The following is a 26,797-nucleotide window of genomic DNA, read 5'->3' as shown; positions in this document are numbered from 1 at the left end:
AACAGTGGCCATCGACTCGTTTTCATAAAGTAATAACATGAGGTTTACTTGTGCCTTATTGTAGCTGAACAAGCAAACAAACTGAAATTTAACTTTAAACACTTCAAATAAAACAAACGTGGAAATGGTGTTGTAAAGTGAAGGGGAAAACAATTCACCATTTTGCTTCTCGTTTATTACATTCCACATAACCGGAAGTTACAATAAAAATATATATATAATATATACAATCTATATAAAAATCACTACACAACATTTTCAGTAAGTTGGGTACTGTTTAATCGAGGCATTTCTGCATGACGTGCTTACCTTTTTTCTGTCCCATGAGATTTCTCCTCTAAAGCAGCACAAAGAATTTTTGTCCCAGATGGCTTTCCATTGAGATCACTCTATGCGTGTGTGCACAAAGTCTGGTTTGTTTACTTTTTGCTGTCTACTATATATATATATATATATATATAAATTTCATCTCACATATCACACGTATCTCATTCATTTGCCTTTTTTTTTTTAATTGTCGCGCAAATTCTGATGAGATGGTAAATAAGTGCAAGGTATTTGTGTAATTTGTAGCGAATACAAACATCTGATTTTTGTATCCGAATACATGTCAAAAATATTCATTCGGATCCCAGCACTAGTCTGAAAGGGAAGCCAGCTCAGTGTAACTGATCGTTTACACTTCTTGATAAATGTGAATGGTCTGATGCAGTCGTTAACAATGAGTTCATCTTTAATAGCCTTCACACATTTTTCGAATGAATAATAATAGAAACAGATTTTCATAACTTACTGCTATTCTCATAACCCTTTTAAAGCTGGCAATTCAAATGTTCTGTATTGTAGGAACTGTTGGTAAAATATAACTGCACTGTTCACTTTGACCCGTGTTCTAAGATAAATGTAACACTTTGAAATATTCTTATGCAGTACACAGCTGTATTCTATGATTCTCTCAAGTTCAGTTGTGGGTGTGGTGCAAAAAAGAACACTCATGCCAGTACCATCATAATATATATATATATATATATATATATATATATATATATATATATATATATATATATATATATATATATATATATATTAGGGATGTGCTTTTGGTAATTTTTTATGAATGTTTAAACTGTTTGCAATGCCAGTGTTTAAACCATATCTACAGACACACACACACTCTTTATATTACATGCTGATACTCACAGCCCTGGTTAGTATCTTCTAAGCAAATAAACCTCAAATAAGCAAATAACATTTTAACATCGCAAAGACTTACTACAAAAGTTAAAAAAAAAAAAAAAAAAAAAACACATACACATCAAAGTATATATTGAAATGTTTATATTTATGGTTGTAATTAAAGTTATGACTATATACTATTATTATTATTTATTTCTTAGCAGATGCACTTATCCAGGGCGACTTACAATTGTTACAACCTGTGAGGAATGACAGGTTGTCAGTGAATAGAGCTCTTCTCTATACCTGGCCACAAATCGCTTGTAATCAACCAATACTTTAAAATTACATTTTTAAATTAAAAAAAGATACAGAAGTCTCTCAATAAACCAGACGTGTCGGGAGACAGACAAGTTGTCCAAAATAACAAGGTGTCCGGTTAAAAAAAAAAAAAAAAACATCACACATACATTTCTAGTGCTCAGTTTATTTTAAATGCGTAAGTCATTGCGCTGAAATAACATGAATGTATTTTATGTACACATTACATTATGTAAAAATATAAATATGTAGGCCTCTGCAGTACAGCAGTAGTAAAGTGAAATGAATACCTGTAGCACACTTTCTTTTTACTGTAGCCTTTAGGCTCAGGTGCGATGGCATGGTGTGTGCTACAGGGGGCATCACGTTGTTACAGGGATTACAGGGTTACAGTTCAAAATCAATATTTAAACACAGTATAGTTTACAGCAAGTGCAAATTATACCACTAAAATACATTATGAAATAATGCAACAAGTTAGGAATACAACAATTCCCTCTACAGTGACATAATAGTAGTGCAATAGCGCAAAGATAGTGCATCCGATGAGTATCCAGTGACGTGGTGCTTGTGCTGAGGTCAGGTGAATACAGTACATGGTAGGAGGGGTCGATCAAGAGATCTACAAGTGCAGTCTTGAGGATGCGGTGGAAGGCAGTGAGAGAAGGAGCAGTCCTGAAGTTCTCCAGTAGCTAGTATGATACTATACCGTACCTTACATATACTGCACACACTTTACACAATACTTTTTACATTTTCATAATTGTTTTACAGTGTATGCCTATCTGCTACTTTTGTTTTCTGTTGGTATACTGTAGCCCACATCTTGCATTTGGAACCACTGGAGTTTTTATGTAATTGTGAATGCTTCACATCCTTTTCCACCTGATGGATTGCAGTTAGTTTAAACTCGGAGTATGAGTTTCTATGCCCCGTTTTAACCATGTACTTCATTTTAGTGATCTCATTGGCTGCCTGTATCTGTCCTGTCTTTGGTATCAGAGTAGCTGCCTTTTTTGTCTTTCAGTGTGTCTCTTGGGATCATGCAATTCAGTGACCTAGTGTCACACTCACTGGATGTCCTTGGGGGACATATCTTGTCTCCGGGATATCTGAATGTATGGTATAATGGTGTTTGCATTAGCGAGGGACAAGTCTACCGATTACTTATTTTAATGAATTAGTTTTTTTCAGTACTGTATTTTTAATAACAAAAAAACTTGTTGTCCAAGGGACCAAATGGTAGAAAAATCTGCTTGTCCTTCTTAAAAATATACTTGCCCCCTCCCCGTTGCACAAAACACACACAAAAAAGTAGAATATAACTTGTAGGATTGTGGTTTTATTTAACAGTGAACACAATCAATCAATTAGTGTAATCAACTATAATAAGCAATTCTTGGAAGTCATTCAAATATAAAAATAGCTTCTGGCAGTTTTTTTTCTCTAAACGCTGAATCCAGCTCTGGATGTACAGGTGTTTTAGTTTGTGAATCACAGATATGAAATCATTGCCAGCTATTACTGCTGCTTTGTGTTATTCTGCTTTTTCTTGACGTTCTTTCAGTTTTGTAACTGCTGAATCCCAGATTTTTAGATGACTTGTGTGAACCTGTCAAGTTTCTCTGTTTTTCTACCAAAATGCACACAATATTTACAGTAGTATTATTTCTTTATTTGTTTATTTAGCATACACATTTATCCAAGGCTACTTGGAGACTACGGTGTGTGAACTATGCATCTGCTGCAGAGTCACTTACAATTACGTCTCACCCATAAGACAGAGCACAAGGAGGTTAAGTGACTTGCTCAGGGTCACACAGTGAGTCAGTGAGGTGAGCTGGGATTTGAACCGGGGACCTCCTGGTTACAAGCCCTTTTCTTTAACCACTGGACCACACAGCCTCCTGTAGTCTCCATCAAATGTTATAGTTTTCTTTTATTTCTATTATATACTATCACAGAAACTCGAGATGGAGTTGTTTTCCCGTAACTCACTGAAGAGGCCCATCTATTAATTTTATAATACATGGATACCCTTGTGATGCTAATATTAAAGAAGACGAGGTTCAGCGTACAGTTTTGTTTTTTTTTAAACGTAGTGTTTCAGTGCTGTACAGACGTTCTAGGTCGTTATACATTAGTGCTTCAGCTTTTATTTGGATGATTGCCTTTACCTTGTTTTAATTTCCCGTTCCTCTCCAGATTCTCTGAGATATGAATGTACCAGCTTTACATCATTTTTTTTTTTTTAACGTATTGTGTTTGAATTGAAAGTGATGGTCTCAAGGAGTCGAATGGGTCAAAGTTAAAGTATATTTTCCTCTAGTTTCTGACGTCACTACTGTGGTATTATGCCTTTTGTTTTCGAATGGCTCAGGATGCAAATATAGCCAGTGTGGGTGTGAATGTGTTTTGAGTATGTGTGTGTGCTTGCTTGCGTGCATGTGTGTGCGTGTGTGTGTGTATATAAAATATATATATATATATATAATTTTTTGAGGGGGGACATTCTTTCCCTGCACTACTCTCACTGAAAAATAAATACATAAATGAATGAAATAAACACATTGCCATGCGATTTACAGTCTGTATTTTATTTAAAAATAATAAAAAAAATGTACAGATATTCTCATATATAAACATTTCATTTATATCATTGTAAACATGTTTGTCAACTATCATGTTTTAATAGTTTCACAAATCAATGGATTGTGCATGTCCAATAAATAACTAATATCGCTTCTGTTCAAATCTCGGGTTCTGTAGTAGTTTATCCTGCAGAGCGGGCACTCTCCTCGATGTAAACAAAGCGCCCCTCTGTGTAGCATGGCGGTGCAGTCGCCTCAAGCTGTGGTGCAGTCGCTTATTGAGCTGCGCGCAGGCCCCTTGGACACGCCCCCCAGCCAATCCGGACATCCCAATCAGATCAGCGTCGGGCCAGCCTACCTGCTCAATTGGTTGCCTAGCAACATGTCTTCTTTTGCGCATCCCAGCTGCACACATCTGTCCTCCCTGTCACCCCCCCACATTCACATTAATTGCCATCAACTTTAAGACTACTGTTAAGCAACGTTTTCTTTATATATTGGAAACTATTTACTGCCTTGTATGTTGTTTTAGCATCAAACTTATTTGCTATACACCATTTTAGTGTATATTTTAATTTAAAGGAATGTCTTATTAATAGTTACCTAATGCCTAATAATTACTTTGCTTTAATTTATTTCAGCTGAAATTCAATGCTTCATTGTTATATAGCCTAAAATTCATGGGAGCATGAAAAATGAAATGAATCCTTTCTACTGTCCTTTAATGATCATTTAAGAAAATAACTGTTTTTGGAACTCCAGTTTAAATGTATCATATTTGTGCCACTTCATGAATAAAATCATCTCTAAGGCCATATTCAGAAAGCATTTACCCCAGTGCGAAAAGTTTGCAGTGTTTTTTGTATCGGGGAAACATAACTGTTTAATGTTCCAGAACTACAAAGTAACAAACAGGTACTTGTGAAAGCTCTCAAATTAACTCATTATTATTATTATTATTATTATTATTATTATTATTATTATTATTATTATTATTATTTATTTCTTAGCAGACGCCCTTATCCAGGGCGACTTACAATTGTTACAAGATATCACATTATTTTTTACATACAATTACCCATTTATACAGTTGGGTTTTTTTACTGGAGCAATCTAGGTAAAGTACCTTGCTCAAGGGTACAGCAGCAGTGTCCCCACTGGGGATTTAACCCACGCCCCTCCGGTCAAGAGTCCAGAGCCCTAACCACTACTCCACACTGCTGACCTAGAAGTAAAATTACATTTACAGAGTTTATTATTGGAAAGTGACAGTTAAGTGAATGAGCACACAGCCTGCATATTCATCCCTTTTAGAATGTGTAGTACTGGAATGGCTCCTCTCATGTGTTTCAGTAAGTGATTTTACCACTCACTTTTCCCAGCAGCTCATCAAAATTGCTGTAACCACTCAAATCCTCATGGCACAGTTGTGCCATTAAATTATGAAAAGCCCCCCTTTCCTCCCTGTTTTGAATCCATTCTCTTACCCAGATTTTCCTATTCTACTTTTCATTCTCTTTAAAATCAGAGCAACAGCTGTGCAAGCACATAAAACGGCCAGTTCTTCATCCGCCATGGTCTCTCACTGGGCGACACAATCAGCTTGTGTATGGTGAGAAGGTGGCACATGACAAATCACTGCACTTGTAGATCACAAGGACTGTAACAATCTGATGGAATACAAATGCCTGGAAATCCAGAGGTGCTGTATTAACATGCAGCAGTTGTGATGGTGACCAAACATGTGTGAGCACTGTTGTGTAAAAATGTACCTTAAAGTTAAACATTGTATTCAAGAAATTTAGTGCAACGTTGCACACATGCCATTAAAAATGGTCCCCTGAAAACAAAATAAAGAAAATACTTCTAATGAAGGGCTGAAATGCCTCAGAAAGGTAAATTATTAAACAAAAAACTAAAGTGAAAAGGTAACCGTACCAAGCTGAAAAGAGTTTTCTTTGTGACCTCCACTAATCCAATATTGTCTTTTGCCAGTCAAATCGTAGGGTGCCTCAATAAAGTATTCACAGCTAAACCCTGCCTATCACATTTAGATGCACTTAGCTGAAAGGGTGTTTGAGTCGGTTTGTGAGTATTGGTTGAAGTTTCATTGAAAGCCATTTGAGCCAGACGTGTTTAACTCCAATTTGCACACATGTAACTCTTAGCCACGTCTAAACGCCTGGTAAATGAATACGGACCACAGATTTCTATTTACAAAAAAGACTAAAATATGAAAATAATCTACATCTATGTCACTGTAATATATATGCAGTGATTTTTTAAATGTAGGATTACATTTTAAAGCTTCTGTTCTGCTTTTCAGAGGTGGGAAAGATAAACTGGATTATTTTGGTCTGAGGCAAGGATCAAAGATGGAACACGTCCACATTAAAGAGGAGGTCCCTGAACTGGAATCTGTCCATATTAAAGAAGAGGTCTTTGAAGTGGAACTTGTCCAAATTAAAGAGGAGGAACCTGAGGAGGTCTATGAAGAGGAACCTTCATCATTCGAGGCCATTCAGGATTCTGTGTCTGACCATTCCAAACACACAAGCAGCTGCCATCAGTGTACTGAGTGTGGGGAGAGTTTCACTTCTATAGTAAGCTTTGAAAGACACCAACACGTTCACACAGGAGTGAAACTGTATCCCTGTATTGACTGTGAGAAAAGTTACAATGAATTACGATACCTTAAAAGACACCAGCGAGTTCACACAGGAGTTAAACCACATCACTGTGCGGAATGTGGAAAGACTTTGTCAGTTACGAATTTTGAAGAAACACTGGAGAAAAGCCATCAGTTACAAAGCCTTAAAACACACCAGCGAATTCACACACGAGAGAAACCATATCACTGTTTTGAATGCGATAAAAGTTTCAGTCAGTTAGGACACCTTAGAACACATCAGCGAATTCACACAGGAGAGAAACCCTATCATTGTACTGAATGTGAGAAGAGTTTCAATGAATCAGGGCACTTCAAGAACCACCAGCGCGTTCACACAGGAGAAAAAACATATCACTGTAGTGAATGCGAGAAGAGTTTTTACCATTTAACAAGCCTTAAAACACACCAGCGAACTCACACAGGAGAGAAATCACATCATTGTAGTGAATGTGGCAAGAGTTTTTATCATTTAACAAGTCTTAAAACACACCAGTGCATTCACACTGGAGAGAAGCCATATCGGTGTACAGAATGTGAGAAGAGTTTCAGTCGGTTAGGATTCCTTAAACAACACCAGCAAATTCACAGAGGAATATAACCACAATCCTGAACTGTAAGGACATCAGCCCTTGTGGGGGGAAAGAGTAAGAAATTAGACTGTTAAAAGTCATCTGCCAAACTGAATCCTTGAAACAACCTAAAATCAAAAAGGATGCCATAAATAACTTCTCTACACCAAGCTCAGAGAGGACATCTTTGAACCTTGGAAGGACCGATTCCGTCTCTCATGGTTAATTTGACTCAAATTAGCAATCGCTGCAAAAAATAATTCTTAATTAGACATTTTTACTTGTTTTCAGATCTTAAACAGTTGCAGTTCAAGTTACTTATCTATCTCTCTCTCTCTCGCTCTCTCTCTCTCTCTCTCTCTCTCTCAACTTGATGTAACAAAAATGCAGTCTTCCTTCCAATACAACAGACACTGCTTAACCCGTTACTGTACGTAGCGTGCTAGGAGTCCTGCGCGCACATGTAACCAGACACTGCTTAACCCGTTACTGTACGTAGCGTGCTAGGAGTCCTGCGCGCACGTGTAACCAGACAGTGTTTATGGAAATGTTTTATTTTTGTTTGTCAAGAATTATAATTCTGTTACCATGATTCCTAACTTATATATTCTACTTATTTTTGTTAGCTTAATAAACTTAATCATTTTTTATGTGTTAGTTTCTTTTTGCCCATTATGAGTATTAAAGTAAGCATTTATGATTAATTTGAGATCCTTAAATGTATATACGAATGTTAGTTTATTGACATAGTTATTTGACTGGTTGACCGCTCTTGATCTAGAATCTGAAAAGCATATTTTTATAGCCTAGCCTCATATTTATTTTCTGTTATGTTCCTAGTTCTTTTGATACAGTCAACCTCGGTTAACTCGACTGGTGGATAATTCGACACCTTCGCTTAATTCGACAGACAGTCTTGGTCCCGGATTTTCTCCATATAAAATATACGCATCCTGCCTCTTATTTTTTTAATTCGACACCACACTTTACTCGTAACTCGACATTTATTGCCCGTACCGAAGGGATAAAAGCTATTAAAAAGACTAGTGGATAACTTGACACTGACGTTTCTTGTGTCTGAACTCTGCTTGACTCTTGTTTCACTTGACTGACCTCTGACTGGAAACAGATTGTTTGTTCATTCATTCATTCATTCATTCACAACTACCAAGTGCTGCTGGTTACAGTGTTAGTTCATAATGAGTGAGAAGTGAAAAATTTCAGTTGGCTTAAAGCTTGGGTTATTCGGGATAACAAGCTTGTCAGCACAACTTTCAAAGTGCGTGTTTTTACATGCGAAACAATCGACTGCTTGATTTCTGTGTGAAACTGTTGTTATTATTGCTTTTGTTCACCGAGTTAATTCTGTATAATGTACATTTGTTAACTATTGCTATTTAAGCCGTCAAATTAGACCATACAAGCCAGTAACTAAAAGTATAGTCAACAGTTTGTGGTTGAATTGTTTTTGTAAAAATAACACTGTCGTTATTTTGTTCATTCTTATTTTAATTGAAAACAGTTCTTTCAACTGTTTTCATAAGGACATTTAACTAAAAATAAACTTGTAATTCTGTAAACATGTGAGTTCTGTTACTTCTATGCATGTTAATGCCATCCCGTGGTTAACTCGACACCTTGGGTAAGTTGATACTAAATGGCATCCCCTGTGGGGTGTCGAGTTAACCGAGGTTGACTGTATTTGATAAGTAGAATGGTGAATATAATTCTATAATGAATATGAAACATTTAAGGACTATATCTATATTTAAATATTAATCACATAATGGAGGCATCGTCCTTTATATTGAGAAATGAATATTAACTAATGCTTGTATTTTACCAGCATAGTGGGGGTGTTGGCTAGGATATTGAGGTATTAATGTTAAATATTATAGCTTCCTAAATGTGCATGACAATGACTCAAAAATGAAAGTAAAAGAAAATGATGATCTTGAATAAACTGTATTTATACAGGGTGATTAGAAAGTAAGTTGACCTCATCAATGATATGGTGCGTTCATGTGGCAAACGTATTTTCTAATAACTCTGTATATTATCATCCACCTGTAATATTCAAAGTTATCATCCACTGTACGCATGCGTGATTTCGATTGAGAGGATTTCCACTCATTGTAGGTGCGGCTGTATTTTAGTAACAGTAACAGCGATTGGTTGAAATGTTTTCGATGTTTGATAAAGGACATCCAGATTATCCTGTGGATTTTTCTCAAGTCAGAAATGTATACATTTTATGTTTCCAAAGAGATTCTGAAGTAGATTTTTTTATTCTGTGCATCCGACCTGTAATTAAAAGTTTAACCCTTTGCAGTCCATTTATTAATTAAGTTAATTTGATACGCGCTGTTTAAAAGTATTTTTTTTCACAGTCAAACGGGATTAAATGGCCCTGCATATCAACAAAGCACTCACTAGGCATCTCCAGCCCCGACCCACCCTTTCGTTTGCTATAGCGTTCACCTATGTAAGAAATAAATAATAATAATAATAATAATAGTCGTACATACCGATCGACCATCTCTGGATCACTCGTTTTATCACCAAACTCCTCAATAATGCGATCCAAGTCATTATTTTATTACTATAACATCTGAAAAAAGCTCTGCAAATGTCCATGATAGTCTCTGTGCGCTGACGCACTCAGCCAGCTTGTTTACTATGAACGCCCCGTTATCTGATACCTGATACCATGTATGACTATTCATGAGATAAGCCTTTTTTTTTTTTTCGACTTGTCTCGGCTCCTGTCGCTCCCACTCGGCAATTGAATGGTTTTCTCGGCTTTTTCCGGAGAAAAAACGACTAAACACCCGTTTATTGCGTTGCTATAATGATGTCGGACCCAGTCCGACAAAGGACCTGTGAGGAATAATTGCAATGTCGGACCCAGTCCGACAATGGACCGCAAAGTGTTAATGAATTACTGCTTGGTATTCTGTCCTAAAACAGCAGTTTGTCAGTCCCAAACTGCTGTGACAAGAATGATATATTAAATAAAAAAATAGCATTGCAACTGTGGTGCGATTCAGTAGAGCAACAATTGTAAAGGGGTGCGTGAGCTGAACCCGCCAGACAGAAGTGGTACCGTTTAAAGATTGAAAACCCCTGTGTTCAGCTGTGTTTCAGAAGAGTATGACTGCTGCACATGATGTTATTGTTTCTACTGTCTTATTGTTGTCTTGGTGTGCACTAGTTTTTCATGTTAACTGCGTTTTTATTTCATGTTGTGGTAAGGATAGCATCACAGCCCAGGCTGGTGGAGATCAGGAAGGAGACCCAGAAACAGACGCTGCAAGGTCAAGCGCTTTTGAGCATGTTTAATAATAAAACAGCAAACAAAACAAACAAACAGGCACAAGGGCCAAAACAAACAAACAGGCACAAGGGCCAAAACAAACAAACAGGCACAAGGGCCAAAACAAACAAACAGGCACAAGGGCCAAAACAAACAAACAGGCACAAGGGCCAAAACAAACAAACAGGCACAAGGGCCAAAACAAACAAACAGGCACAAGGGCCAAAACAAACAAACAGGCACAAGGACCAAAACAGTTACACAAAAACAATACTAAACATTTCAAATCTGTGGTTTTATACCGAGCCACTGCTTCCAAATAAACACTGCTTCACAACTCCCCTAAATACCAATGATATTTCTGAATTTATCAAAAGCACCGCAAAACACACCTTCACCAACACCAGCGCCAGCATTAACTCTAAAAACGAACACAAAGTGTGAAGGTGACAACCCTGCTGTCCCCTCCACTCTGCTGTGCTGTATTAACCAGGGGTGTGTGTCTGCTGTCCCCTCCACTCTGCTGTGCTGTATTAACCAGGGGTGTGTGTCTGCTGTCCCCTCCGCTCTGCTGTGCTGTATTAACCAGGGGTGTGTGTCTGCTGTCCCCTCCGCTCTGCTGCGCTGTATTAACCAGGGGTGTGTGTCTGCTGTCCCCTCCGCTCTGCTGCGCTGTATTAACCAGGGGTGTGTGTCTGCTGTCCCTTCCACTCTGCTGCGCTGTATTAACCAGGGGTGTGTGTCTGCTGTCCCCTCCACTCTGCTGCGCTGTATTAACCAGGGGTGTGTGTCTTCTGTCCCCTCCACTCTGCTGCGCTGTATTAACCAGGGGTGTGTGTCTGCTGTCCCCTCCACTCTGCTGCGCTGTATTAACCAGGGGTGTGTGTCTGCTGTCCCCTCCGCTCTGCTGCGCTGTATTAACCAGGGGTGTGTGTCTGCTGTCCCTTCCACTCTGCTGCGCTGTATTAACCAGGGGTGTGTGTCTGCTGTCCCCTCCACTCTGCTGCGCTGTATTAACCAGGGGTGTGTGTCTTCTGTCCCCTCCACTCTGCTGCGCTGTATTAACCAGGGGTGTGTGTCTGCTGTCCCCTCCACTCTGCGGTGCTGTATTAACCAGGGGTGTGTGTCTGCTGTCCCCTCCACTCTGCTGCGCTGTATTAACCAGGGGTGTGTGTCTGCTGTCCCCTCCACTCTGCTGCGCTGTATTAACCAGGGGTGTGTGTCTGCTGTCCCCTCCACTCTGCTGTGCTGTATTAACCAGGGGTGTGTGTCTGCTGTCCCCTCCACTCTGCTGCGCTGTATTAACCAGGGGTGTGTGTCTGCTGTCCCCTCCACTCTGCTGTGCTGTATTAACCAGGGGTGTGTGTCTGCTGTCCCCTCCACTCTGCTGCGCTGTATTAACCAGGGTTGTGTGTCTGCTGTCCCCTCCACTCTGCTGCCGGGTGTTTTATACATTGAAAAAATCTGCATGATGTTTCAATTGAAAGCATCAAGAACACAGCTTGAGTGTGCATGTTATCAATCTGCTTGTACTCCATTGGTTCCCAGCGTCTCAATAGTCAATTGTGAATATCCTGCATCTGGTAGCTAGAGAATGAACCTCAGAACTGCCAGAAACACATGACCAGTGCATGTTTGTGATGAATAAGTAACTGTCTTCTCCACTTCAATTTAACCTTCCAATCTGTCACCTGAAATCTATTGAATAAATACAATTGTCTGTGTTTGGAGAGGCAGGATGCTTTATATTGCTGTAGCAAGGCGATCCATAAGGAATATAATAATATTTTTTAATATTAGAAATATATAGTATGTGCATGCAGACATTAAGTATATTCCATCTGCTTCACAGCCATATTCTTTGTGGTCAATAAAGCAAATAAGAATAATTGTTGTTTTTATTGTAAACCAAGTTTTTGTACAGTAGTTCAAAGTAACATTGGAGTTAAAATGTAAGTCTCTAGTTAATGCATACCTCATAAATCAGCATTAAAATAAGTACAGTATTTATTGAAAGTACTCAGAGTTGCATTTTACTCACCCAAAATACATTTTCCTCGCCTATTGAAGTGTCTAAATTGGAGACACTGGAACGCTGGCCTTGAGGTTACAAGCATTCTCAGTAGAGTACAAAGGATAGCATGGTATGAAGAATTCCCTCTCCTGTGAGAACGACAATACATGGGACATGTGAGGCTTTTTTCATAAATCAGCCTTTTCTATCACCCTTCGTGTGGAAGCTGCGATGCTGTGGAGTCCCGTTTGTTCCTGATCAGTATCTGCTGCTTGTTTTATGTGCTGGATCCCATAGAGGTTGCCAGCCTGTGTCTGTAAATGTATACAGACATGAAGGGGGAAAGTATTCCTACCTGTTAATCTTTGAGTGAGACTTTCAATAAATTAAATACCTCTCAGAAGATCTGATGACAGCCCTCACATTGTAAAGAGACTTTCAGTTTTGGAAACATCTTGAGTGTTACTGTAACTTCAGTAAAAACCGACAGGATGCATTTGGCTTAGACTCCTGATAAGAATTACTCATAAGACTCATTTTTGAAATTGAGTTAGTTTGATAGTGACAGTTAGGGTTAGGTTTAGGGGTTGGGGTAGGGGTTAGGTTTAGGGTTAGGTTTAGGGGTTGGGGCAGAGGTTAGGTTTAGGGGTTGAGATAGAGGTTAGGTTTAGGGGTTGGGGTAGAGGTTAGGGTTAGGTTTAGGTGTTGGGGTAGAGGTTAGGTTTAGTGTTGGGTTTAGGGGCTGGAGTAGAAGTTAGGTTTAGGGTTAGGTTTAGGGTTTGGGGTAGAGGTTAGGTTTAGGGTTTGGGGTAGAGGTTAGGTTTAGGGTTAGGTTTAGGGGTTGGGGTAGAGGTTAGGGTTAGGTTTAGGTGTTGGGGTAGAGGTTAGGTTTAGGGTTGGGTTTAGGGGCTGGAGTAGAAGTTAGGTTTAGGTTTAGGGTTTGGGGTAGAGGTTAGGTTTAGGGGTTGGGATAGAGGTTAGGTTTAGGGTTAGGTTTAGGGGCTGGGGTAGAGGATAGGTTTAGGGGTTCGGGTAGAGGTTAGGGTTAGGGTTAGGTGTTGGGGTAGAGGTTAGGTTTAGGGTTGGGTTTAGGGGCTGAAGTAGAAGTTAGGTTTAGGGTTAGGTTTAGGGTTTGGGGTAGAGGTTAGGTTTAGGGTTAGGTTTAGGGGCTGGGGTAGAAGTTAGGTTTAGGGTTAGGTTTAGGGTTTGGGGTAGAGGTTAGGTTTAGGGTTAGGTTTAGGGGCTGGGGTAGAAGTTAGGTTTAGGGTTAGGTTTAGGGTTTTGGGTAGAGGTTAGGTTAGGTTTGTGTATTTTCCTCACTTTATTGTTGTTTACATAACCTATTCATGCTTACCAATCAAACATTTGGCAGAATTTTCTATTTTTGAGCGTGGGAGTTAATTGAACCGTACCCTAATATGAGAGAGAGAGAGAGAGAGAGAGAGAGAGAGAGAGAGAGAGAGAGAGAGAGAGAGAGAGAGAGAGAGAGAGAGAGAGAGAGTCAGGTAAAAAAAAATAGCAGCGCCAGGGAAATCCCCTCCTCCCCATATCAAATCGCACCCTGTGTATAAATACAGAACGAGTTTCACATATACGCCACAAGATGGCAATATTTGGCAAATAAATAGCAAATTAATCTTTGAGAGGCCGTGTGCATAAGATATGAAAGCGATGTATTTCATTTTTCCGAGCACACTACCTGTATAACCTGTCTTCTTATGTGCAGTGCTGTTTTTATATTGGAGGCGAAAGGGTTTTTTTTAAAAAAAAAAAATTAATTTTTTTTTTTTATTACTATTATTATTATTTTATTTTTTTGGTCGCGTTCTTAAGAGTGCACTTTACCGCTGTTCTCAGGCCCACTGAGAGGGCGGGGAGGACGGGGAAATTTTCCCGGCGCCCAACGCCCCGAAGAGGGGCCCTGATGAAGGGGGAATTTTTTTTTAATATATATAAAATATTTTAAAAACAACTAGCCCTGCACAAGACCCCTTGCTTTCCAACCACATTAAAAAGAAAAACTGCCGTACTGCACACCGCGCCGATGTGCTTCTGTGGTGTAGTGATTGTGTATCCAGGCGCTGTCAAACACTTCCTTTCACACAATGATTTGAACTTTCGCATTTCATATTTTACTACACCAAAAAGCTGAGGGACATACCAATCCTTCCCCGGGGCCCATGACGGCTCTCGGCGGCCCTTGGCTGTTCTGCACAGAATCGCGGAGATGCGCGTTCTTCGAGTGCTGCTGCGTGAGGTCACTCAACTCCACCCGCAGCTTTAATGGTTAATTTGATGTGAAAATGATTCAACACACACATTGTGCTTGGGTTACGCAGTTTATTAAGTTGGTTGTTTTAACAATGGGCTATTCACATCAGTCATTTCCTACTGAAAGGGGGCAGTGTTTATAGTAATGTATACACCAGACGTGTTTTCAATGATGCACAGCAGACAATGAATACAATCTTTTAAAACCCTTTTACCAGTGGTAGTGACCCAGCCTATACATACCATAGATCATGTTCAATGTATGACACAACTTTCACTGGCAGTGGTCAGATGCTTTTATAAAGCGCTGTGTTTTCAAGCGCTTCACTCTGCAAGGTTTGGAGAAGGCGTTTCTCTAGAAGCTGCGTGTGACGTCAGACAGACAGCAGCCACAGCAGGCTCTGTGATATGAGAACACAACCTTTTAGCTTAGAGATGTTGGTCCCTGCACAGTAACGGCCATGAACGTTTTTCAAAAAAAGAACCCCACTGCAAGGTATTTTGGGCAGCTGTGTAATCCTTATCCGAAATATATTATTTGCTTATCTCGACCTTAGGCGGAACTAATGTGTAGGGAGCCGTGGAGGGGTTAATTTCATGTAACTCAACAGGAAGAAGCCACGGCGAAGGTGTAAGTTGAGGAGAAGCAGCTAACAATTTTTTTTTCTCCCTACATAATTATCTTGTCTTTAATGCCTTTGGGTCTGGCTGTTGCTGTTGGAGTTTATTCGGGAGTCTGCTCGCTAAACGGAGCTCTGTGTAGGTAAGCTGTCCAGTATTAGAATCCTTTGAATATACAATCAATTGATGTACAATGTTAGGAATCCTGGCGTTTGTACGTGCTGTTTACTTTAAAAATACACATCTATATTCTTTTAAATAGTTGGATGTTAAATTAGGCGTGTCTTTAGTTAACTGATGGCTCTATTTCTAAAACATTTGAACTTTAAAGTTTTGACGCAGCTCGTAAGAATTTAGAGCAAAGATAGGTAAACAAATTTAGGCAAAATTCTCGTGTCCTTACCTTATTCAGACCTGAACAGACTGAAGTGAATTGGTTGTTGATTCCTTGTTTGGTTTATTTTATGTATTCTCATATTACAACTGGCACGCTTAAAATACGAGTCGAAATTATTTTTGTGACGTTTTTTTAGAAAGTGCGAACTGCCTACTTCATCTTACTATGTCACATGTGTGGGTACCAAAATTCAACGTCAATATTATCACAACACTAACGGGTATTTAGGAACGCTTCGTTGCATTCCTAAACTAAACGGTAACATTTAAAAATGGAAGCGATTACAGTGGTTGCAGCAGCTTTTAATGATATTTTCACCGCAGGAAAAAGTGTTGTGTATTCCTGAAATAAATGACTCAACGCTAGATGGTGTAGCTACAGTAGCAGCTTATTTACAAACGCAAAATAGAGAGATTCGTGCGAAAATATGTGGAAGTGTTTACACTGTACTCTGAAATTGATTTGAAATACCATTTCAAGATTTATCGCAGCTTAGTGCAGGTACGGTATTTTCATATTGTAATTAGGCTACCCCATGTGTTATACAATGTATTGTTAATGTTAATACAATGAGAATACGTTACTGTATCTGGGTATTGTTGATTTAGGCACTTTATATAACAGTTATGTATTATTATTATTATTATTATTATTATTATTATTATTATTATTTCTTAGCAGACGCCCTTGTCCAGGGCGATTTACAGTCGTAAACAAATACATTTCAAGAATCACAGTACAAGTAATAATACAATTAAGAGCAAGATAAATACAATGACTTTGGTTCAAGCAAGTACAAGTATGACAAAACACGATTCATTAACGGAGCAGATAAGTGTCAGTGAAAGTTACATCAGGATATAATTAAATACAAAAGACTACAGATTAAGTAACACTTGACAGATTACAGTACTCTAAAGTACAGGATTAAATGCAGTAAAATAGGGGGCAGATCAGAGCAATTAAAGCGCATTTAAGAAAGAGTGTCCATAGGGAAATTCTACAGGTGCTGTCTGAAGAGGTGAGTCTTGAGGAGGCGCCAGAAGGTGGTCAGGGACTGGGCAGTCCTGACATCTGTAGGAAGGTCATTCCACCGCTGCGGGGCGAGGGTGGAGAAGGAGCGGGCTCTGGAGGCAGGGGAGCGTAGAGGAGGTAGAGCCTGTCTTCTAGTGCAGGCGGAGCGGAGAGGTCGAGTTGGGGTGTAGGGAGAGATGAGGGTCTGGAGGTAGCTGGGTGCAGTCTGAATAAAATTATATGGCCCAGGGGGTGGCAATTGATAATTCCTGTAGTAAATTAGGAGGGGACCGGGATTACTATTTTGGCTGTGATCAGTGTGTTGCTGTGTATTGCTGTACTGTGTGTGTGTGTGTGTGTGTGTGTGTAATGTGCTGCTTGTCGTCAATGTGTTCTGAGTCAGGTCTGCTCTTTGCCTCACGGTGATTGGTGCGGAGGTCTGCCGATTTAAACCACTATATAATATTATATAATATTCAACATCGACACATTGTAGTTACTTATTCTACTTCTATAAGCCACTATATAATATTATATAATATTCAACATCGACACATTGTAGTTACTTATTCTACTTCTTTACTATTCGATTTCTTTCATTATTTCAGCTCATCATCAAACTTCTCGGCAATCAGGCAGATAATAGGCTGATAAGAATAGCAAGGAGCCAGCAGAGAATCTGGAGACAACTGTGTTATCTTCCATATGGACATTAGCGAATGAAGAATCTTTTAGAGGGGTAGCGGATAGATTTGGGTTGGGGAAAGCTCACGCTCATAGGGAGTTTATTCATTTTTGTAAAAAGAATCTATTGTTTTTCCCACTGGGAACAATGCTTTGAAAGTCTGCAAACAGTTTCAAGAACTTTGTGGGACAAGAAGTTTCCTGAATGTAATTGGATGCGTTGATGGGACACATATTCCAATTAGAGGGCCTGTAACAGATAGTGCTAGCTATTACAACCGCCAGGGGTTTCATTCCATTTTGTTGCAAGGCGTTTGTGATGCTAACATGGTATTTACTGATGTGTTTGCTGGCTGGCCAGGGTCATCGAATGATGCCACAATGTTGAAACGTAGTCCAGTGTATTACAAATTAACAAATGACACCGATACAATACTGAGGCCAAATACGCATCTTCTTGGCGATTCAGCATATCCCCTTGACACCTTTTTGATGACCCCATACAGAGGTAACGTTCATCTCACAAACTCACAGAAAAGCTTCAACCGGTGTTTGAGTTCCAGCCGCGTAGTAATTGAACAAGCATTTGGAATTCTCAAAGGGCGCTTTAGGAGGCTTAAATATTTAGATATGTATATGTGACAGGGTAGCGTCGTGGGCCCAGATGTTATTCGGCAGGCAGAGAGACTCAGAGACAAGGAACTGCAGTTAACGCGCTTCTGCGCAGTTTAATAAACAAAAAGAAATAAAAAAAGTTGCACAAAACACTGCTCACAGAGCAAAAATAAAACAGTTAAACAAAACAGAACTTTCACAATAAAACAAATCACAAAATAACTGGCGCAAGGGCCAAAACAAAAGGTTTAAACAAAATACACAAAGGTAGGCTGGGCATTAGCCTTCACTACACTTCTTTCCCAAAAATAAACACAGCACTAACAAACAACCACTCACCCAAAACACCTCTCCCAAACAAAGGATTTTTCCCCTTTTTATAGCATGTGGCTGGAGCCTAATTATCAATGATTCAATTAGCTCCAGCCACATTCTCACATGTATTTTGGCAGGGATAGGAAATTAACCCCATCCCTGCCAGCCACCACCAAATCACCACATAACAATATTATTTACAGGCAGGGCTCTGCCCTGCTACAGTATAGGACTGACTTAATGGCAAAGGTCATTTTAGTATGCTGCGTACTGCACAATATTTGCTTGCTCTGGCAGTGAACCCCCAGAAATGATCCCAATGATGACATAAACAACACTCTTAACGACCAGTACAGTGAAGCAGCCCTTAAACGAGATGCAATAGCAGACCTTATAATACACTAACGTAGAAAGGTGTTTGATTGCTTAGACTTTTTAAATGGTTTAGATTATAAAAAGTTAGATATTTCAAGTTCCTTATACAATTGTATACATAAGTGCAAATCTCAAATTAATTAAGGATTCCATTAAGAAATTCAATGTTGGAACAAAAAACAAGAGACGGGGTCCCCAGAGCCAGGATTGAGAGCCCCTGTGGTTCTCAACTCCATTCCTGGGGACCCACAGTGTCTTCTGGCTTTTGTTCCAACTGAGCTCTCAATTAATTAATTGAACCCCTAATTAAACTAATATATATATATATATATATATATAATATATAAAGATGAAAGATACAAAATGCACAGTGGAGCAGTTATTTATTCCTTACACAATATATATTTTTTTAAAACAATAGCAATACTTGCAAAATGTATATTTATGCTACACATTCTAATCACTATATATTAGCTGTTCTGTCTACCCGCCAATTCTTTTTTAACTGAAGTCAAATTATTGATCATTCGATTTTTTTTTTTTTGGTTTTCCTCTCTTAAACAATCAGATTCTCTTCTTTCTTCGACAAATTTTTTGAACCATTCTGGTGGTTCGTTATTATTGTTTTGTTTTCTTTTTTTTTGTTAGTGGAGTGGGGCTAGTTAGTGTACTAGAGAGGGTGTGCTGCAGGGAGTGTGGGTGTGTGGGTGTGCTGCAGGGAGTGTGGGTGTGCTGCAAGGAGAATACGTGAAATTAACTTGATTGTCAGTTGGTTCACCAGAGCTGCAAGTACTGGTAAACCAACTGGCATCATCATTTGATAAAGATGAAGCAAGCTTCTCTCTTGGGGGATCGCTACTAGCCTTGCACCCAAAGGCCTCATCAATAATTTCAAAAAAATCCCACTTAACAGAACCCTCCCCACTACTATTTTTGTGTCTTTATTTTTTCTGTAGGTGCTCATGAGGTTCCTCCACTTTGCGTCGCATACATTTCTAGTTACTGTGTCGCCCCCTCCCCCCCGTGTTCTTCATTACTGCAGCAACTCTTTCCCACAACTTCTGCTTCCTGCAAGAAGGATGTTGAAATGCTTCATCCATTTCTATTCTGCTTCGAATAAGAAGTAATGTCATTTCCTTTGTCCACAGGAACCTTTTGTAAAAAAATAGTATTTACAGATGCATCAAATGCATCATTAAATCATCAAATAAAAAATAGGTTTTTCTCGCTACATTATATTCTGTACATCTAAATGACGTGGACAAGTAAAACTCGGAAGCAAGCAGTATGTTGTGTGTGTCTATGCAGCATGTTGTGTGTGTCTATGCAGTATGTTGTGTGTGTCTCTGCAGCAGTGTGGAGTAGTGGTTAGGGCTCTGGACTCTTGACCGGAGGGTCGTGGGTTCAATCCCTGGTAGGGGACACTGCCGCTGTACCCTTGAGCAAGGTACTTTACCTAGATTGCTCCAGTAAAAACCCAACTGTATAAATGGGTCATTGTATGTAAAAAATAATGTGATATATTGTAATAATTGTAAGTCGCCCTGGATAAGGGCGTCTGCTAATAAATAATTATAATAATAATCTATGCAGCATGTTGTGTGTGTCTCTGCAGCATGTGTGCGTCTATGCAGCATGTTGTGTGTGTCTCTGCAGCATGTGTGCGTCTCTGCAGCATGTTGTATGTGTCTATGCAGCAAGGTTTACTTCAGCCTTGTAGCCTAGACTGCAACTCCCTGAGTGCATTGCAAAGCAGAGCGGGGACCTTGTTTCAGTGTGTCAAATTCAAGTCTCCGATAGAATCTGTTAACATCAATAAAGAGTGGTGGTGTCAGAAATTGTAACGGTGACACAGAGTATCGATACTTGACTTGAGATTTACGGGATGTGGAAAAGGGTGCTTTAAAAAGACAGGAAAGATGAAGCGCCACTGATTAAATACCAATACTGATATATATATAGATAGATAGATAGATATAATATATATATAGCATTCTTTTTTTAACCAAATAGTCACCAAGTCTAATTTGAAAGATAAACTTTGATTTAAAAAAAAAAAACAACAACATTCTAAATCAACTTTGAATATAGTAATAGCTTTTACTGAGGTTTTTCTCAAACAAAAAATTAGGAATACCGTGGGTGCGTGTAAGTAAGAGCACTTCAATTAACACAACGGTAATTTGTGTTTTGAAACATTGATAGCTTTATTTTTTCCTTTTAGAATAATGTTGCAAACTTTTGATCTAGTGCTGGGATGAGCATGGAATTTTCATGTTTGGATATTCGCTCATTTTCAAAACGTTATCAAAGTCATTATATGTAACCAGCGGTCCAGCTAAGCTGCGTACCTGCTGTTTTTACGCATTAAAAAATCCCAAATACGCACTGAACTTAAATTTTAATGTGCAAATTTCTCTCACAGCTTGTCTGCCTCCCCTCCCATAAAACTTTCACTAACAACTACATCTCCCACAATACAATGTCTTCCGTTATTAGGGAACTGTACACAAGAAAAAACAACCCAACAAACATGATCCTGTCTCTGTCTAGCCCTGCTGTCTTTGCAGCCAATCACAGTAAGAATAAGAAATTCAAAGCTACTCAGGTTGAAGCATAAACACCCCAGTGCAGCTACAAATCCAACTGGAACCATTGTCGGAGGCAACCGCTAAAAAAAAAAAAAGTGCCTGTGATATTCAGTGAACTGTTTTATAAGTTAATGCTTTTCCTTATGTTACTTATCTGTATGGCTTGATATTGAAGATAACATAAACCTACATTGTCTTTCGCCAGTCAAATCGTAGAGTGCCTAAATACATAGAAATACTTGGGACTGTAATTAAGAAGTGCACTGCTGATAATAAATTATATATGTAGATGTAGATAGATAGATAGCTAGATAGAGATGAAATGTATTGCAGCTTGCTTGACTGTAGTAAAATAAACTGACATTCACTAAATTTAGCTCTCCGATTGTACTCCTGAAAATATGAGAAGTAGTGAAATAATATGACAATGTGTTTGCTGTGGTGTATTTAATATCTAAAATAGCAGAACGAACACACTGCAATTTAAACTTGTTTTTACTGAAATAAACAGTAACATGTAATCATAAACGCTGTCTGTGTTACAGTACATGCTGTCAGATCAGGACTTGACTAACACTGAGCATGGGAGCTGCAGCATGCTGTTTACCATATTACAACTGTACCATAATAAAGGTGCAGGCACCAATTCCATACACATTTTCAGCCAGTCTTGTATTGCAGGGGCCTTGATGCTCCAGAAGTCAATTTTTACTGTTGATCTTGCTTTGCTGTGAGCAGTGCTGAAATAAAACAACCCAAAACCTTATCTGGAGCTCTGTATGTAACACTCTATTAAAGTGGAAAAATATCCCAGAAGTAAGAAAGGCCTTGCTTCACAGAATGCACTACAAAAAATATTGTGTATTTCAAGCAAAACCAAACTAGACAACGCTTTAAAAATAAATAAATATAATACCATTGTTGTGTCTTCGCAGTAAACAAAGTGGCCATAGACATGTTTTCATAAGGTAATAACATTTGTTTTTAACTTGAATAAAAACTTCACATTTTTAGGGGGCTGTTTTAGGGTACTTTAGTTTTTTGCAGACATAAATCTAGGTGACATTTTAAATCAGAAGTGTTTCCTCATCAGAAACTGGCACTTTGAAGCCAGCATGTTAATTTAAATCATTTAAATTTAAAAAACCATGACCTGCAGCTCGACGTGATTCGCCACTTACAACTGAAGGGGTACCAGGAAAATAATAAATATACCATTTCCATAAAATTACAAACTAACCACAATGTTCAGGACACTTCATGTGTAGTTTCATTTGCAACAACGCAGACTGGTTTATGCTGTACTGCAAAGCTGCTTGCATGTGTTTCTGTATTAACCTGGACAGACAGAATTACCTTAGTTAGAGCAGGGCTCTTCAACTAATTTTTTTAATTAAAGGGGGACAGATTGGGGGGGGAAAACATTAGGAGTAGGTAGGCCAGAGTATTTTACTTTGCACATTTTTAAGCAATAATAAATATTACATAACTTAATGTTCATATATTGAAGAAGACTTACACATGTTACCATATGAATAGTACTTTAATAACAGAACAGTGTGAGAATGTAAGAGTGTGTCATTACAAGCATTTTAAAATGTATGTGACATATCAATAGTATAACTGTTAAGAAGAGATCAGCACCCTCTGGATACGTATTTCCAAAAGCCTTGTTTGGTTTCAAAATGCCTTTTCATATTGTATTCCTTAACTACTGACACACATTCATTGCACAATAAACACATTGGCTTTGCATTCGATACAGTTGGTAAAATAAATATTTATTGGTCCATTCATTGTTGAATCTACAATTCTGTTCTTACTACTGTAGCTAGAGTAGAGAGCGCCATGTTATAGCAACAGGAGTAAAAAGAACTAAAAATCACTTTGAGTATGTAATATTATTATTCTTATTATTGACTATCATTTTTTTCAGGTACTTTTCACTTTTCTGTATATACAACTCAGAAATTATTCCATAGAACTCACAAAACAGCTAGTTGCTACGCCCACAAAACCACCCGCTTTCTCGTTATTCAATGATCCAAATAAACATACAAAAACGTTTTATACAAGCGTCATCGCTGGGCTTCTGGGTAGTGTCGTTTTCAAAGCAATCCATTATTTTTTATAGGAGAATAACAGTGGCAAAAGACTTTGCGCAGTTTTTTTTTTTTTTTTTTTTTTTTAAAGTGCAGTTGCAAAGCAGAATTCCATTCCCAAAATGCTTAATTCCACGATTCTGTCCGTGATTCAGAGATTGTGGAAAATCAGTAGCCATGGAAGAAGCTGTCTGAGCTCCAGTCGAGCTGACAGGCTGTGATTGGCTGACTCGGCAGTTACAGGTATGGGATTGGTTGCTTTCCTCTGTGCAAAGTATTTATTAGCTGGTTTTGGTAGATAAAATTAATTTGGACCAATTATGTCTTTTAGTATTTACTGTCCGATTTTAGATGTGAACTAAGCTCAAATACAGCAAGTTAGAATGAAAAAGCCAGTGTTTGCACCGATTTGATTGAGGGTCTGGACAGGTCTTTGTGAAGCTCTGCAAGGCCAAGGAACCCAATTACTGCCGTTCAATCTGTGACTCAAGTTACTGCTTTTGTAACTGGAAACACAACATTTGTTTAAAACCCCTTTTGGGTGGGGGTGAAAGTTTTGTTTTGAAATTACAGGAATGGCTTCTCAAAGTGTGTTTTTTATCCTCGATGCTCATTTACAGTACTGTTAGACCAATGCAATTAGTGATGAGCAGGGATGCCATCAACGGTACAGTATGCTTTAATCATATCATTAGAAGTGGAGTCTTTATGTTGGAGTTTTGTAACGTCCTGTTGATTTGAACATGAAGTTCCCTTACCAGCCAGCAGAAAAATGACTTTTTTTTTTTTTTTTTAGTAAGGTATTTTTCAAATTTTTTGAGCAGCAACCTTTTAGTTCTAGCAGTAAGGCATAAGAGAAAGCACACTTCCTGTAGGTTATCTGTCACTCTGCATAAATATTAGGTAAGGTTGATGGATACTAATTTGAAGAATCCTGTTAGTTAGGGCCTGGATGTTTTTTTAGATTTTTTTTTTTTTTAAAATCCTGTGCCCGATACACACGTTTGTTTTGTTTTTAGGTTTTTTGACTAACTCATGTCAGTTTCACTGAGCTTTAGTCCCCCTGCTGCCTCAGTTCTGTGTAGGGCTGTATTAGAAGGTTTGAGGGTTCGTTCTCTAGCCAGGAATTAGAAGATTGTTTTAAACCTGCAAAGGTTTGTCAGACACCATTCACGCACTGTATGGGTTTTTTTTTTCTTTCTGTTAACAGAAATCGTTTCACATTGTGTGAATACTATAAATCACACATTAAATGTCACTCGCATGCAAAATTTGATCTTTTGATTTGTATAATGCATATTACTTAACAATAGTTGTTGTATTAAAATCCTCTACCAAATCATTATACTTACCAACTCTATTTGGCACCGCTGTCATGTATGAAGCACGGTATATTATTATGCCAAAGCACTGGGGCGGTACCACTAGCGGTTGTAGTGCTTCAGTAAAATATGTACTGGATACCTTGTGTACAAGACAGTGTAAGAGAAGTGCTATGGTAGGATATGTTTGAAACATACAAAATATACACTAACACTAAATTTTAATTTCGTCCGTCCCTCCCCCCTCACCAGAGGCAAATTTCTTCATTCACCATCTCGACAGCAAAGCGCTGTATTGAATGAAATGTCTCAAAACCCCTCTGCTGTTTGGGATTTTTTTGTTAAATGCCCAGATGACCAAAAAAAAAAAAAAATGGTGAATGCAAACTGCACAAGCGACTCTCTGGGGTCAAGCGTAAGTTCATATTATTTAGCAGTAGTAGTAGTAGTGTTAAGATTATTATTATTGGTAGTAAAATGTGACTGATGACCTGCTTGGAGCGGTGACTGTTAACTAAAGCTTTGTTTTGCCTCAGTCTGCTGCAGTTGTGCAATGCAAGCTTACTGTATAGATTGAAAGCATCATCAATTACATGCAAGTAAACAATGTGTATTTTTATTTAAATTATAAAAAACATGATTTCTGTTCTATTTTATTAACAGTGTGAGTGTACCTGTCTCTGTGTTATTTAGAGTGTTTACCTAGTGTTACTATTCCAGTGTAGTAAAGCAGCCTGCAGACCAAGAGCCTTGTGCTGTTTCACTGTTACTACTAGCTATATTAAAAATCACTTACTTTTAATATTGAATATGAATCTATATTCACTTGCCCAATGTCTCTGATGTATGTTCATAAACATACTTTGTGTATATACATACAATCCGTGGCAAGAGAGTAAGTAACTTACTATGATTGAATGCAGAAAATAACTTAAAACCGATGTAGCAATGAATTAAAAGTTAAGTGTAACAAGTCGGTTTTAGTTTAAACTCCTACATAAGTTGAGGTATTTTGTGCATTTTCTAATTAACATATTCAAATGCATGAATTTCACTTTGCATGTCAGGTTAACATCAGTAGCAGTTTTCTGTTATGAACCCCTGATTATTAATATTGTTATTGTTCTTGTGGGCAGCAGTGTGGAGTAGTGGTTAGGGCTCTGGACTCTTGACCGGAGGGTCGTGGGTTCAATCCCTGGTGGGGGACACTGCTGCTGTACCCTTAAGCAAGGTACTTTACCTAGATTGCTCCAGGAAAAACCCAACTGTATAAATGGGTCATTGTATATAATAATAATAATAATAATAATAATAATAATAATAGACACAAACAGCTTTTGTTTAAAGAGTGCATTCTTTGTCTTATACAGACATGTTTTGCAGTGATGTATTTAAGGAACATTAATATCTCAAATCTATGTCGGATTTCAATTCTGACAAATGAAGTGTTGGATTAATCGGGTCATGTTGTGATAAGCAATAAAAGAAGAAGCGAAAGAGAAGTTGCGGGCTTCTTGCTTTCGAGTCCAGATAAGTGTAGTTTATTGAAGATAAAAGTTCTGAGTTGCAAAGTTACAACCAGACATCTTAGCTTTCACAGATCTCCATTTGTCTGTCTTTTCCATGATTAACAAAAAACATTACTTCATTCTATACTAAATCTAAAGTCTAATCAATTTACTTATTTCTAAATAAATGTATTCCTACAGGTCAAAGTGAACTAGTATTCATATACAGTAAAACATCACAAATCCGAACGTCAGTAAGTTTATGCCCCTGTGATTTCCCAGCACAACACTGGTGCTTCAGAACACTGCCTGTAGAGCTGAATT

At 38.4% G+C, this 26,797-nt stretch overlaps 1 protein-coding gene across 5 annotated transcripts in view; it reads left to right on the top strand.

The window, feature by feature from the left end:
• LOC117432369 (oocyte zinc finger protein XlCOF26-like) overlaps positions 1–26,797 on the top strand; it is a 37,245-nt gene that overhangs the window by 5,575 nt on the left and 4,873 nt on the right. Inside the window, exon 2 of one of the 5 annotated variants that reach the window (XR_009309258.1) lies at positions 6,415–8,908. The exons of 1 other annotated variant lie outside the window; for it this stretch is intronic. The gene's annotated coding sequence lies outside the window, so the exon portion shown is untranslated. 3 more of the 5 variants (XM_059003615.1, XM_059003617.1, XM_034054193.3) reach the window with 3 other exon arrangements.

This window comes from Acipenser ruthenus, chromosome 29 (genome assembly GCF_902713425.1).
Source record: "Acipenser ruthenus chromosome 29, fAciRut3.2 maternal haplotype, whole genome shotgun sequence".
Lineage (NCBI taxonomy): Eukaryota > Metazoa > Chordata > Actinopteri > Acipenseriformes > Acipenseridae > Acipenser > Acipenser ruthenus.
This window is presented reverse-complemented; position numbering and strand designations above follow the sequence as displayed.